The sequence below is a fragment of the Amia ocellicauda genome, chromosome 17, assembly GCF_036373705.1.
Source record: "Amia ocellicauda isolate fAmiCal2 chromosome 17, fAmiCal2.hap1, whole genome shotgun sequence".
In the NCBI taxonomy this organism is placed as follows: domain Eukaryota; kingdom Metazoa; phylum Chordata; class Actinopteri; order Amiiformes; family Amiidae; genus Amia; species Amia ocellicauda.
Genome location: NC_089866.1, coordinates 1,374,822 through 1,387,208, shown reverse-complemented (window position 1 = coordinate 1,387,208; position 12,387 = coordinate 1,374,822). Strand labels below are relative to the sequence as shown.

The window sequence follows — 12,387 nt, the reverse complement described above, 5'->3', positions numbered from 1 at the left end:
AAAGAATATCGCCAAGACAATGTTTCTGTCACTGCGGTGCCGATGCCTGTCGGAGACCCGCAACTGGACCCCTTCCCTCAGATGCAACATTAGCAAGCCACGGTGCCGCCTTACCTGCTTCAATCACTCGGGAAAACCGGGAGCTCGCCGGTCTCTCCGGAGAGGAAATCGAGGGGCTCTCCGTGCCACTCCGCACCCCCAGAAACACGCAAAGCAGGAGGCAAATCTCGGTGAGAAAATCCAGGGTCGCCGGCGGCCCGAGACGGGGGGCTGCAGCTGCTCACTGCGTCAGGCGGCTTCCCGGATCCATGCACACGAGGTGATGAATGCAAGGCAGGAGCCGATTGAGAGCTCTGTGGCTCCTCGCCTTTATTTATTCCGCACAGATCCCAAGTCAGGAGTTGCCATCACGCACCGTCTCGGAGATCGGAGGGGACACCGCGCTACACCCGCTGCCGGGGGTTCATGGTGGTGATGGGGACGCTCAGTCTGCATGGGAACCTGGACGGCGAGCGCATGTTGATGCTAAAGTCTGCTAGGACGTGAAGTTCAATCTCATTATCAGATTGTGTGACACTGACAGTCTATAAATGGTGCGAGTTCAGCACAGATCCCGGGAAGGTAATGCCAAATCCTTCTGTCGGAGTGAGCAGCGTGAGATAAATCTTTACGTCTGCGAGAAAAGGGGAGAGAGACAGATAGAGAGAGAGAGAGAGAGAGAGAGAGAGAGAGCGAGAGAGAGAGAGAGAGAGAGAGGCAGAGTGAGTGTATGAGAGAGAGGCAGATAGAGAGAGAGGCAGAGAGAGACAAACCGAAAGGCAACAAAACACACATGAGTCCTTAATTCCAGGATTGCATGGATTTCATCACAATAACTTCCTTCAGCTCCAGCTGTTACGGTCACTTTGCTGCCCCCCCCCCTTATTTGGCCCAGAGCTGCGTCTCGAGGCGTGGGTAATGAAAGCCATTCCCAATCCCACGTCGATTCAGACCGGGTGCAAGCCCAGTGACACAGATTGCTTTAAAGGTAAGATCACTTTTGAAATATTAAGTGGAATTCGCAGGAACCATAGCTCCCCCCACCTCCCTCTTGAGTTACAGTCGGATTACCAAGGGCGGCGGCAAATTAACATCTTGCACAAATGATCGTTATTTAGCATAACTTCGGCTCTGATGACTGAGAACTACAATTATAATATCATAGCAGACGAGCCGCTCCTTACATCTGGAAACATGACGCTGATGTGCTGCGTTTATCGCTGTCCCTATCTCTCTCTCTCTCTCTCACACACACACACTCTTTCTCCCGTCTCTCCATGTACATATATATATATATATATATAGAGAGAGAGAGAGAGATGAAAAGATATTTGTTAAGGCAGCCGTATCGCAGGACTTTGAAATCAGCCATTTATTAAGTCATGACTGCCTGAGCCTCCTATTCTGCATTTCCAGGGTTGTCTATTGTGAGTGTGAGAGCTCACTTCACCTTGGATTCTTGGGGAAGAGAATTACACATCCTCTATGACGAACTGTCGCCTGACTCTTTCACTATCCACAGATTTGTTTTCCCCTACGTTTGCCAGGGTCTCTGAGAGCTTTAAGGTGGTAGTTTGCTATTGTTGCACCATTAATAGGGGGATAATTATTCAGTTCAAAGGCTGCTGTAGCAGTAAGCACATTTCAAGGAGGCAGAAAGGTTGAGATATATACGCTGTGGCTAAAAACTACCTCTTGGTCTAAATACCAAGCAAATCAGACAAGGTCATCTTTCAATTCACACCAGGCAAACTGAGGAGGAGGAATTTGGGCAGCTTTCATACAAAAAGAAATGATACATCTGCCCTGAACAGAAAACGGCTCTGAGGGAGTTCCACGTGAATTAGTAGGCCAACGTGTGAGAGCACAACAGTCACACATCCGTAAATATGCATTTTAATGAAAGGAAATGCATTACATGAAGCCATGAAGGAGTGAATGAATGAGGGAGTAAGTGAGTGAGTCTTGCCATATTACCTGAGGACCCCTGCGTGTGAAATTCATCTGTTAGATTTGTCTCTCTCATTAGATCTGTAAGAAACAAGGCAGACACAGAAATCATTACATGTATTGGAACAAATAACTCTTGCAGACAAAGATGGACTATATCCACCTACTATTCTCTATCACAATTATGTGTTGGTAAACTTGTCAACTCAATATCGGAAAACAATATATTCCCTGTTACCCATCATTATAACTTTTTTTCCTTTTGTTGTAACCTTGATTTATACCGGCGTGTGACTAAGTCAGGGCTACCCATGCAGATTGTGTATTGTATTTACTGTGTGACACTGCCATTAAATAAATAAATAAATAAATCACGAGGGATTATGCTGGCCTATCTCTGCCTGATGTTTATAAAGAACGACTCGAGCTATTAGGGATCGGTCCCGGGCGTGTTACTGCAGCAAACAGAGAGCGGGGGAAAGTGAGCAGTCAGATGTATTAAAAATGGTGCTGCGCTGCTGGTAGTGGCAGAAGCATTAAATATTCTACCCTTGGCTTTCAGCACACATTAGTAATGGTTTATGGTACTCATGATGTGGCTGAATCGCTGGCTGGAGAAAGCAGGCTTCTCCGACTGCCCACAATGCGGCAACAACTTCTGTTTACTCCTCAGTGCGATGGCATGCTGGAAACTCAGATGGACATGATCGTGTTCCTGCATCTCCTCTGCTGCGGTTACACTTTCCTGTTCTGCATTCGGCTTCACCACAAACACAACGTATTGCTTTATTGTGTTCACAAAGTTTGCATGCTTCTTTATCTGTTAAACAACTCCACCATGTCACTGGTACCCCGGTACGCTTTGTGCCGCTCTTCCTACATTTATGATTCACTTGTGCTTTAAATGTGTGACAGCTGGGGCAATGGGCCAGACAAATTGGAGTTTAGACTATATTTCGGGAGAAGGGTGAGTCCCTGCCCCCAACCAAAGCACCTATAAACACTCAGCTCGCACACGACTCTCCCAGGAGTCACGGCTTCGCTTCCCTCCATCCTCCCCAAACCCCGCCATCACAGCAAACTCCCTGGCTCTCCCACCGCCAGGCCACCGCTCCCTCGGCCAACCGAGTTCAAGACAAATTACTCTCCACACATCAAAGTCTCATTGGGGCAGAAGCACCTGAATAAATACTTCATTAAAAAGATAGTGGAGTGCAGGTGTCATAGAGCTGACAGAGTGTGGGAGAGCTGACCCCAGCTCCCAATGGGGGTCTCCCAGTCTGGCCTGCTGAGAAACATCTACGGTAACTATACCAATAACTATACTCAGTCTCACACGCTCACACACACTGAGTGACAAACCAAGACACTGACAAACACACACACACACACAAGAAGATAGACTTTATGGGCCAAAGACAGACTGCCACATATTATTGCATTTTCTTTCTCTCTTTTTCTTTCATTTACAAGGCATCTGTGGGAGAAAATGTCTTTATTGTGTGAGGTGGGTCAGCGTGTCACAAGGCGGCGGTGTGAGGAGCGGTCAGGACTCTGGACTCAGTCCGAGGTGGGGGGCACAGCTGTGGTACCCTTGAGCGAGGCACTGGACCCAGAAAGTTTCAGTACAAATCCCCACTGTACACGAGTGATTGTGTGTAATAAATTGTAGGCTGCCCTGGAAGAGGGTGTTTACCGAGAAATATAATTACTGTGTTTTTCTTCACCACAGAGGATCACAAACAAACTTCCCAACAGTGAGTCAGCCGATCCAGCCCCCATATCCAGAAGTGCCCACACCTGGGGGGGGATGTAGAAGATACTCATACAAGAAGCCATTTGAAACTTGCAGAATAATTACTGTGACAGATGTACATCTAGCCTTAGTTAAGCTGTGTGTCATATCATTAAATATGTATACAGAACAATGCTGAATAAATTATATATGGTTTACAACATTCATTATTTACTTACCCCCGTGCTGTCTTTAATCAGAGTGTTCAGATATTAATCAACGCTGATTAAACAGCTATAGATACAAGTACAGGTCTGTCTAAAATAGAGGCCAGATGATAAATCTCTCAACTCCGTGCTGCTTCTCTGTGCCTTTGAGGTTTTTCATTATTTCACTCGATTTTGTGTTTTTTATTAAGCGTGAGTTTAAATGAATCTAATACGGGCTGTTCCTGGGCCAAAAAAATAAATACATGAGAGATAACTAGTTCAGCTCTTCCAAATAAATGTGTTCACTGTATCACAAATTTAAGTGACCTCAGTTATCAGCTCAGGACATCTCCAAAACTCCTCTCTGAGGTGTGCTATATATTTATATTAAAAAATAAAAAAATGCTTTTGCCACAGGACCCATAATAATAAATCTACTGACTTGGAGACAATGAGGCTATAGACAAAAGCTTTAGGCAACAATCAAATGATTATTTCCTTTGAAGGGCATATGGCCAGCTGTCAAGTTCAAATATAGCTTTACAATCCTGTAACTTTATTTCCCAGCAGAATATATTTATTTAAAGAACAATGCGTTACTGTATCACCTTTCGGTGACTTTCTGTCACTTTCAGTTTCTGGGGACTTAATGTTCACTAATTCGGAAAGGTTACTCATCAACACGACCCCCCCCCCGCCTTCCCTCTCCTGTAACAACAACACTGTGTAGTCTTTATCCACACACGCACACGCACACACACACATATCCTCTTTCATTTGCTGTTGATATATTACCCATATTATGACATATTTTGTGTTTCAAGTTACATCCCATCAACGATTTCTTTACAGTAGTGTAGTCAGGTCAACTCATAAATATTGAGCTGCTAAAAATACTAATTAACCACAAGGGGTGGGCAGTGCATCGAGTGATGTTCACGGCCCACACGTGTGTCTCATACAACAAATCGAACATGTGCACCATGCTTTAAAAAATTATGAATGTGTGCAACATGTACCAGCGTGATCAATACGGCATCTTTTCATTTTCAATTGATTAGTTGCTCCACAGAACAAAGGTAACAGCGCTGCATCAACTCGGCAGCATCAGCGCTGAAACACAGCGATCACACCGGTCTGGGCCCTACATCGTCCATTTAATCTGGCTTCCGTCACCCTGGTTGGCCCCTTTACTCTGCTACAGATTGACACAGGAAGAGGGAGACAGGGTTCATCCTGGCAGATGGGAAGTCAGGCCTTGAAACCTGCTTTTTTCCACAATAAACGCTGATGTTAAAAACAGTCAGCGGTCAGACGATGAAGATATTGTATTAAAATACAGAGGCTGGAGAAAATAGGCCTCCTTGGTTGTACACAGAGATGTTAATATCCGAGCAAGGATTGTAGCATATTTGCCTTGAGCCTTTTAAGCTCGGGATAAATATTTAAAACTTTTTGCAATATTTAACGCTGTAAAATTTAATGGCAGCAAATTGGGTTTAAGGAGACAAGGGGAAGCGGGCCAATAGGTGGAGTGTTAGAGGTGATTTATTCAAATCCTCTGTTTATTTGCTAAGCCTATTAGCTGGCGGAGAGAGGGAGAGAGGGAGAGAGTGAGCGGGGCGCAGGCGTGCGCTGCTGGTTATTATGCAGAAGAGGAGATTGTGAATGACAGTTTGTGTAATCGAGCCCCCGCTGTCTCTGAACGCCGGGGATTCAACTGAACATCTGGATGGCTGGATTAACTCTTACGGCGTCGATCCTGTTTGTCCCTGAGGGTCGAGGGAAACAAGATTCCCGTGCATTTTGTGGGATTATTTCAGGGATGTAGGTGCCGCCTGAAAACAAGCCAAAGTGCACAACAAGCTGGGTTACAGGGGCTGAAGGAAGGGTGTGCGTGTCGTTTTGTGCCTCCGGCTGAAACATGCACAAATCTAAACTCACAAGGCAGAGCAGTAGAAAGGAAAACCAAGAAGTACTCAACACTGAATATGAAATCTATAATTGATACATCGGCAATACAACATCTGTAATGAAACATACGGGCTGTTCACATATTGATACAATTAAGAAATGACTGATTATGCAGGAAGAAAGATTCCCTTTCTAGGTCTTTATCAACGACGGCCCAACCAGAACTAATGAATGAATTAATGAAATAATGATTCCCGCCATGTGATCAGCTGTGATGGTGATACATGCTCTCTGACCACAGTGAAACCCTGTCATGCTTGTTGAAACAGATGGAAAGTACACTCAGTTGTGTTACTTCTGATACAATTTCCTGAGGAGCTGGTTCTGAAAAGGGTAGAGGCCTCGAAAGACTGATTGATAAGTTCTGGGGCCCATTTTTCCACAGTGGGGAATCCATGTCCTCTACTCTAATTAAATGACTGTGAAGAGGGATGTTTGCCAACACTTTTCCTCTGGTACACAAAAATAATATCAGTCAGTGAAGGGCACACAAGTTTGCAAAGGTTAGAATCAGAATCCTAGTTCCTTTCCTTACCCGAGCAGTTTCTTTTTCTCTCTCTTCCAAAACACAGAAACAGAACAAGCTCTTTGTTCGACACTGTGCTTGGTGGGGATGCATAAAGCTCGGGGTATAAAATATGCAATGAGAAACACCGATATCCCCGGTCCTGCTCACTGGGAAAGTGGTGGAGAGAGACACGGCCGTGAGATAAAATAATCATGACAACTCGGGCTCGTCACACAGGGTGGTAGCAGGGCCACAACAAGGCAGAGAGCTTTATTTCTCTAAAAGCCGCTGCCTGCACACTCCTCTCTCTGACGAATGAATAATGAAGGCAACCTCCTCTGAATTACACTGTATCCAGTGTCCTGACAAAAGGAAAACATTACGAACAATCAATTTTTAATAGAAAAATCATTTGCAAGCATTGAATTCCAAGCAGTTTTTTTGAAATTCATGGTAACACCACAGCGGTGTAGATGTGGTACAACTGTATCTCCAATCTAGGTCAATGAAAGGAAAGTGCTCTTGTATCGGATCTCCAGTTTGAAGCACTGTTTGAAAGCTGCTGTCATCCGGGGACAGGCGGAGCTCGTCCCATTCAGAAAACACGGGAGAAAACGCCACACTTTTCACAATTACCGTCTCCACTTGGCACACAGAGTCCTAAACACGTCATCTCTTAATTAAAACAGAAAAGCCCACAATTAACTCAGAATGGACGATTTTAAAAAGGTTATGATCTGAGAAATTAAAACCTCATTGTTAAATTTTTACACAAACAGTCACGTTGACTTCAAACCCTGCACACAGCCTCCGAGTGAAGCAGGATTTAGGCCTTAATTAAGCAGTCAAACTCAACGGAGACAATGGCTGCAGATAACAGGCTGTCGAAATATGGTGTTTGGGAAAAGATGCCAACGGGAGTTTCTTCTACGGTGTTTCATCTCAGACAAGTCCTGTTATTTTACATCAAGGAAAGGATTGAACAGTTTTATTTCATTTTAAGGTGTGGGTCACTTTATTTCAGTTCACAGAGGCCACAAATCAGTAGCGGCATGGAGGCAATCAATTGCTCCGAGTCGATGCCCTGCTAAGAGACAATCGTGGATTTATCCAGTTTCAACCCCCAAAGTTATGAGATGGCTCATTTTGTCTTTATTTATGTTACTGTTATAGATATTAATGAGGCACCCTCTTCTCCTGATCTCCTCAGTCAGAAGATCATTGAAATGAACGGCACGCTTTGATTTAGTATTCATCGAAACGAGCCCGGTTTCAGAGAGGCTGGTAATCGGATGGGGGCAGGGGCCCAGGGCTGCCCTTGAGACTGAGAGCCACCGGGCGGGCAGAGCGGCCTGGAGGCCTGATTGCTTTCGCTGGGCAATCTCAAGACAGCGAGATCGAGAGGTGAGAGCTATCAGGGTTCAATAGATGTTATTTTCGAATTAACAGCCTATAAACTATGCCGAACGGTGGGTATAGTTATGTGTGTCCGAGGTTCGGATCATTTTAAAGATGAGAATGAGAAAGAAACAAATGATGTGCGATGCATCAGACGTGACTCCATTGATGCTACACAGAAATTGAACAGGGTTCTTACGGGTAAAGGTGACATTAAGATCTCAAAATCCACACTAAGCGTATATATTGTAGATGTTATTAATATTAATACAAAAACAAAAATAGCCTTCGGATTTTGCGGCGCTGCACTGTGGCCGTGATTAAGCACTCCATTCTTGTTAGAATGGAAATAAATGCTTCTGTTCCCCACTGACCCATTTTATAGATTGAGGAAAAAAATGCTTAGCTTAAAACGAATGTTTCTCGGTGGAAAAGAGCGCTGTGGAAATTAAGATTTATGCAAGAGTAGTTGCAAGCAGTTACCTGACAAATAAAGATCTAATTACAAAATGCCAACTGCCTGACTCAGATAATGAATTAATAAGAAAAGTAAAGATATCAAAAATGGACAAGGTTTTCATGAAGGGTTGAGAGTAATGATTTACACATCTATCAATCGCTCATAAATTCATTGATCTTTAAAATAATAGTGTAATATTGTGCCACAGTCATAGCAGCGGCCTCACTGTTATACAGTTTAGTGACATAGAACTGGTTTACCTTAACACCCTTCAGTATCATCGCTGGATTACTCTCACACTCTGACACACGCACGCACACGCACACACTTGAATTCAAACTGTGTTTTCGCCATGGGCACCATCTTAGATCTGATACAATAGATGAGCGTGCCGTGGTGCACTGGCCTTGATGCGAGGCACTCCTCATAATAAAACACACGACCCGGTGCCAGCTGGACCGCACACCTGGCCCGGCAGTGGGGCCTGTGGGGAAGGTTTTAGAAACACCGTTTCGGCAGCCCCTATCAATTAACTTCTGGTGGACACGGTCCAGATCCTAGTGGGCAGAGCATCACAACACGTCTGGCCAGCCTCACAGCCCAGCAAACAGGAAGAGGAGGCGTGAAATGGGCCAAGTCTCTGCTTTTTCCTTCTCCACACTAATAGGGGATATGATTACAGGACAAACTGCCCCAGTACTGTGGCAAAACTGGGATCCCATTGGCTCACCCATGTCAGTATCAATGTCACGTTCACCTTCTGGATCCAAATGATTAGCTGAACTGAACAGTAAAAGGATAGACAGACAGATAGACAGAAAGATAGATAGATATAGATAGACAGAGACAGATGGATAGATAGGTAGACAGACAGACATAGATAGTATTTCATAAAGACCCTGTGTTCCACCATTGGTTCTTAAATATGAATAAATTAAATAAAGCTATGCGCTATTAAGCTGTACAGATTTAGCAAGTAGGGCAGAAAATCTAATCTGAATCTGCTTGACAAAAACAGGATTAATACAAACATCTTCGCACAGGTCCCACAGAGACTACACGAGGTAATCGGGGAGCTTTTCCCGGCTCCTCAGCTGTGATTTCATTGCTGCTGTTGATGCCGTGATTGGCCACCGGTTACGGCTCTTTGACACTGACGATCAGTAGGACAGGGGCTTCGCTGGCTGAGACCGGGCCTCACTTCAGCCCACAAGGACACTTGAAAAACAATGATACTCAGGTAATTATTCAGTTCTAACATGTTATTAGGACAGAGCAGCATCAGATAATTAATTTCCATTACTCCTCAGCCTGATTAGAGTTAACTCAATATCTGATATCCTGTGCCACACATGGGGTTGATATTCCAGCTTGTGCACTCAAACAGTGGAGCTTTTACAATTCGCAGGACTTTCATTGTAAAGTATCCTTCTGTTGCAAAAAAAGAAAAATATTTTAGCTGATCAGCACTGGTTTTGTCGAGCCAGCTTTAAGTAACGATCTCATTGTCTAATTTCTAAAAACCCGTCTCTGACTGGCAAAGGGGGGATCATTATAAAGTACATGTGCACAGGCATGTTTTAAAAGCAGATTTAAAGGAGACTGTTCTCGCTATAGAGGAAGGAGAAGTTTAAAAAAAATGAAAGGCATCTCAGAGAATACAGGCAGGAGGGTAATGATGCCTGTTTTTTTCTATTGACACTAATGATGTGTTTCATAGCTGTGTGTCTTGTGCATAAAAAGGGACAACAGCACTCCATTACCGGGCCGTGTGCTTTAATAAAGCACCTCGCCGACGATGGCCAGCGCTGCCCTCCGGGTGATGGCATCTGCAGCGGAGACCTGTCTGTGAATCTCGCTTTCTAAAAATACCGGCACAAAGCAAGCCCACGTAGAGATCACCCCCGCCCGTGATGTTGCTAATGGGTATGTTTTGAATCAGGTTCAAGGCCAGCGTACACAGGCGTCTGTGTTCCTACTTCAGACACAAAGTGGGGGGTTAAATGCAGAAGCCTGCGATGTTGGCACATCGGGGTCCCGGGTGTCCAGGCACAGGGCGAGTCTTTTTGCGCGGGGAACCGCAGAGCGCTGTTTCAAGAGAAATCTTCAGGTTTTGTTTTATTCATATCTTTTCAAGACAGGGAAAGTCCCCTCCTGGGTTTGACACAGATAGGGTGTACGTTTTAATCATGAGCGCAGTCTGAACACTTGTCTTTCTTATCGGCGCTCTTAGATTTGATCTTCACAACTATGAAAGAATATAGTTTCTTAAATACAGACCACCAATATATATATTCAAGAGTGGGGAATCACATGCAATGTTTTAACCCCACAGAACAAAGCGTTAGGGCATGTTTTCAGGGCAAGCTTATCCAAGGAACTGTGATTCTCACTTTAATTTGGTGCTGCTTTCTTTGTCTGAATATCAGGTATGGGGTGGAGATAATTTCCTGCCATGGAGAACAATTCACCCAAACTGTTGTGGAAGCATTTGAGGACTTTTACTTATCAGGGTGAGACTGACTGTCAGACACCAGCACTTCACTAAGGTGTGTCCTTCAAGGAGAAGTGAAAAAGCAGCAAGAAAATGCTCCAATTAAATGAGTTTTTCATTCATTGAATGATTCAGGGAGCTGCTCAGAATGATACTCACAGAACTGATTAACACTCAAAACAGAGGCAAGGATTTGTATTGATTAATCGGCTCTCTGTGGGACGTGATGAAGGAAGTTCATTCACCAAGTTGAAAAGGAAAGGATTTGTTGTATCAGATACAGATGTTTCCATACCGAACAAAGCTATAGTTTTTACACATGGCAGAAATGTATGAGCCCCTTTTAAAAGACTGCACAACTGGAATAAGCTGACCGCTAATGCACTGCATAATCAATGCATAAACATCCCCCAATCAATCATATTTAACTCCTTCTGGCGAACTGAATCATAGAAGATAATAATAACAACAAAAAGCTCACAATCGTTTCATGCAACTTGACCCTGAAAGTTCACCAACTCATTTATTTCAAAATAAAGCAGCTGCTGCCGTCACAAAGCGCATATCTTCAGTGGAGGCAACACAGTTGAAAAGCAAGAAATTACACTGAGCCATTTTTCCCGTACCTGCTTAGATCCAAAGGAGCTCTGGCTGCTCATTAGCGGATGACGTGTAGGAGGACCTGTGTGCTTTACCGTTTAACTGTGTGATTTCCCCCCCATATCCCAGGCAGGCAAGACACAGAAACACCTGAGGCCAGCTCCCCAAGGACGCTCTCTGCTTTGGCTGAAAGTCACGTCAGCCTTTGATTGATACACTTACGAGGAACAGGCTGCGGATTATTTTGAAGGAAGAGCCAGGCCCATTCATAATTAAAAGTGCCTAAGTGCTCACATGCTTCAGTTATTGTTACGTACCAGTTGTTTCATTGCCAGCAGCGGTGTAGATGAGAAAGTCGAGTTCTGAATAAATTCTGACCTGCTGGCACTGAACGTGAGATCTGATCTCCAGCTCCCCTAGAAATGCGGAGTCCCCACTGAGTTGTGCCGCCTCACCGTGCCTTTTCATTCGGCGCATTTGATGGCTAATACCAGTTGACCGTGCCGTTCTGTTAAAGAAAAACACAACCACACTTCTGTGAATGAGTTATTACGGGAAGGAAGCATAAGTGATCTGGGCCCAGAGACTGGGAATTATCTGTACATGAGCTTCTCTGCCACAATCAGCCTTAATGCCCAGCCAGGGTGATTACTCCCCCTGGGAACCCTGGGGTCCTTCCTCGGATATCTTAGCATCTCAGGCCTTCACTGGAAGCCGTGTGCATCCTTGGATTTGCACAAGTTGAAACCTGACTGTTCATGGCATGTTTCGATGGTGCCACATTTCACAACTCTGGTTCACAAATCACACGGATCTCCAAATGCGTTTTTACAAACATGCATGGGAGGAAGGCATTCACTGGTTTCCTTGGCTGCCAGCCTGGCCAGCAATGGGAAGTTTTGATGTCCAGCCAATAAACAATTTTGCACAATCCCCTTACCTGCCTGTAATGCGCCTGGCTGGCACCTCATGCGTTCCTGAAAAAGAAACATGAATACGGGCTTCACTTAATTACGTTTT

At 44.6% G+C, this 12,387-nt stretch overlaps 1 long non-coding RNA gene across 1 annotated transcript; it reads left to right on the top strand.

Moving 5' to 3' along the window:
• The first annotated feature begins 648 nt into the window (after window positions 1-648).
• LOC136712768 (uncharacterized) lies at window positions 649-3,945 on the top strand. Its single transcript, XR_010804887.1, has 2 exons — window positions 649-1,027; window positions 3,722-3,945. It is a non-coding gene; the product is annotated as an uncharacterized LOC136712768 (long non-coding RNA).
• Window positions 3,946-12,387: the final 8,442 nt, after the last annotated feature.